The sequence below is a fragment of the Lolium rigidum genome, chromosome 5 (genome assembly GCF_022539505.1).
Source record: "Lolium rigidum isolate FL_2022 chromosome 5, APGP_CSIRO_Lrig_0.1, whole genome shotgun sequence".
Classification (NCBI taxonomy): Eukaryota; Viridiplantae; Streptophyta; class Magnoliopsida; order Poales; family Poaceae; genus Lolium; species Lolium rigidum.
The window spans coordinates 65,502,040-65,504,882 of NC_061512.1; the positions used below are offsets into that span (position 1 = coordinate 65,502,040).

General features: G+C 40.1%; 5 non-coding genes and 2 pseudogenes across 5 annotated transcripts; all 7 read right to left on the bottom strand.

Moving 5' to 3' along the window:
• Positions 1-615: 615 nt before the first annotated feature.
• Positions 616-701, bottom strand: LOC124658563. Its single transcript, XR_006989282.1, has one exon. It is a non-coding gene; the product is annotated as a small nucleolar RNA Z102/R77 (small nucleolar RNA).
• Positions 702-774: 73 nt separating this feature from the next.
• On the bottom strand, positions 775-872 carry LOC124658560. Its single transcript, XR_006989280.1, has one exon. It is a non-coding gene; the product is annotated as a small nucleolar RNA Z101 (small nucleolar RNA).
• Positions 873-931: 59 nt separating this feature from the next.
• Positions 932-1,012, bottom strand: LOC124658565 (annotated as a pseudogene).
• A 66-nt stretch (positions 1,013-1,078) lies between these two features.
• On the bottom strand, positions 1,079-1,176 carry LOC124658561. The gene has a single exon (XR_006989281.1). It is a non-coding gene; the product is annotated as a small nucleolar RNA Z101 (small nucleolar RNA).
• A 30-nt stretch (positions 1,177-1,206) lies between these two features.
• Positions 1,207-1,351, bottom strand: LOC124658591. The gene has a single exon (XR_006989305.1). It is a non-coding gene; the product is annotated as a small nucleolar RNA snoR137 (small nucleolar RNA).
• A 95-nt stretch (positions 1,352-1,446) lies between these two features.
• Positions 1,447-1,543, bottom strand: LOC124658498 (annotated as a pseudogene).
• Positions 1,544-1,931: 388 nt separating this feature from the next.
• On the bottom strand, positions 1,932-2,012 carry LOC124658497. The gene has a single exon (XR_006989231.1). It is a non-coding gene; the product is annotated as a small nucleolar RNA Z159/U59 (small nucleolar RNA).
• Between the last annotated feature and the right edge of the window lie 831 nt (positions 2,013-2,843).

Here is a 2,843-nt window from a genome sequence, read left to right on the forward strand (position 1 = left end):
ACGACTCTGATTCACACCGTGGGATGGCGCAACAAGCAAAACACAAACGGCCTGATCAATGGTGTTGCAGCAGCAGGAGAGCATCACTGCTCTTTGCAGTCAGGCTGATATAAAAGCATTTTATTCTCGAATTCTGAAGAGATAAGACTTCCAGATTATCGATTAATAAGATCTACCCCTCTCTCTCAGAGAGTATTTGAATGGAGCAGCTTTAAAGTGCCGAGGATGGATTATGTCATACGAAGTTGTGAAGAGATTTCCAAACTAACATTACATCTCAATCACCTAAACTAAACAAGAATTACAGAGTAGGCAAAACAGAATTAAATCACCAGTAATAAACAAGAATTACAGAGTGGGCAAAACAGAAAGCGACAACGTCAATCTAAACAAGTAACAAATGTAGCCTGGTATGCCTCTGACGTCGATGTAGCGTGACCAGCAAGTTTGTCACCAGATCCATCCATCCATGTTATAATTTCTGATTTCAAAAGTATCAGAATTTACAACATTACATAGGACAGTCACATCAAAAGTTACTCAAGTTATATCATCTACTCTTGTGGATACAGATATATCAATGAGAAGACAAAACAAAATCAGACACTGACAATAGGATGATCAGATTCGGTTCAGTATTTGGGCCATCATATCAGCCAATCAAACCAATAGGGAAATTAATCTCATTCATCATCTCATCCATAGTCCATTAAAACAAACAATACAAGCTTTTTAGTCAAGTAAAAATAAGAGCTCAAAAGACAACAAAAAGAGTGGATGCATCAGATCTCCAAGGTGAAAAAGAGTGTGACATCACAGAAATGCCTCAGACGCAAATTACCCATAAACTCGTGTCTCATCATCTGCATCAACAACTCTCCATTCACAACAACAAAAAATGTACAACATGAAAGATAGGCTTCAATAGGGTTTATGATCAGATAGAGCTAATACATGATTCAGTGGACATCATACCATCCATCAACAAAATAAGTTTATCCTCATTTCGCCCAAACAAATCAAAAAAGAACAAAGTGAAACCCCAAAAAGAATATAATTTTGTAGGAGAATACTAAGAGGGATGCATCAGATCTCCAAGGTGAAAAAGAGTGTGACATCACTGAAATGCCTCAGACGCAAATTACCCATAAACTTGTGTCTCTTCATCTGCATCGACAAACTACCAGAACACTTTTTGGATGTTTAGGGTGTACCAGAAGACAGGTAACACGACGCGGTTTAATAGAGCGCCGTGCTGTTTAATGCTGGCCGGTGTTTCCGTTAATCTATGCTCCCCTCTACAGGATAACCAAACTGTATAATCAGGACATCCTTCCAGATGTGAAGCAACACATGCTACTGAGAAAACTAGGTCATTGCAACTGAAAAAGAAAGTAATTCAGTACGTAGTAATTTTTGGAAGAAGAATAAATGATCTAACTAAATGTTTCCTCAGTTCAGGTCTCCAAATTGCTTCCGCACCGCGCCATGAGATAGCGCATCAGAAGAACGAAAGTTATTTAGTTTGATCATCACCGGACAACAACCAAGATTAGATCTAGAACCACATAAAAAAGCAAAAAAAATTGATAAATAACTGTGGCAAGGGCACCCTCAGAACGATTGCAAGAAGGTATCAACAGATTGATATTTCTTCAGACAAGGCTGAAACTTAAATTGTGTCCAGTCATCGGGAACAGCGGAGACAAAAGAAATCTCTGGGCAAAAAGCAGAAAGAAAAAACAACAGATGGCAGAAATTTGGGGCAAGTGGGGTGTCAGATCCCTCTGGGTGATAATATTGCTCATCAACGTATGAATCAGGCCACTACTTTAACATCACAAGTCATCACCGGGATACTACAACACCAACCTCCAATTTGCAGAAACGAAATCGAGCGACAGGGAAAACGGAAACGAAAAATTGGTGCGGTCTCCTCAGTTCAGGTCTCCAGTTCTTCCACACCGAGAATTTCAGAAGAACGAAAGTATAAATGGATCATCATCGGAGACGGAGCGGAGATTGAAAAACAAAAGCAAATCGTAACATAACTGTAACGGGAACGATGAAACACCAAAATCGGGCTGAAGGTGGAAGATCTGGGCATGGGGAACGGGAAGAGAGAGAGAGGTACTGCTGCTGGCGGCTGGGTTCTTTGGGTGATTAGGGCAGGCGATTCCTTTTGTATTTATAGGATCCCGGCTAGGGTTGGGACGGTTGCGTGCACCACCAACGTAATCTGCACCGTCCGATCTCGTTCTCGGCAGGGCGAGGGCTACGGCCATCTCCAACGGGCATACGGACATATCGGCAGGTGGCCCGGGGAGGTGCTGGGGGCTTTGATGGGTGTAGACGAAACAAAAAAAACATGTTTCTCGCTTCCTTTGGTAGATCATAGTATTTTCTGGAGCAATTTTGGTTCATTTGTTAGGATGTGTTGTTTCTGGAAGGAGGTGGAATGAAATGGAATGGTTCCGTTCTAGACAGATAAAACCACCGCGTTGTGTTCGGGAAGAAAGGAGAAACGAAATGTTACCGTTTTTGTTCGGTTGGAGGAATTGGAGAGCAGAATGGAATGATGTTAATCTTTCTTTTGTCTCAAAATCGTAATTAACAATGACAAATGACTTTTTAAATCACAAAATCATAATTAACAATGTCTAATGGTCTTTTTAATCTCAAAATCGTAATTCACAACATTTCTCACATTTTATTCGGTTGGGGAAATTTGAGAGCAAAATAGATGAGGTTAAACTTTAATTTTTCTGTCTTGAAATGGTATTTAACAGTGGCAAATGATATTTTTAATCTCAAAATCGTAATTAACAACGGATAATTATTTT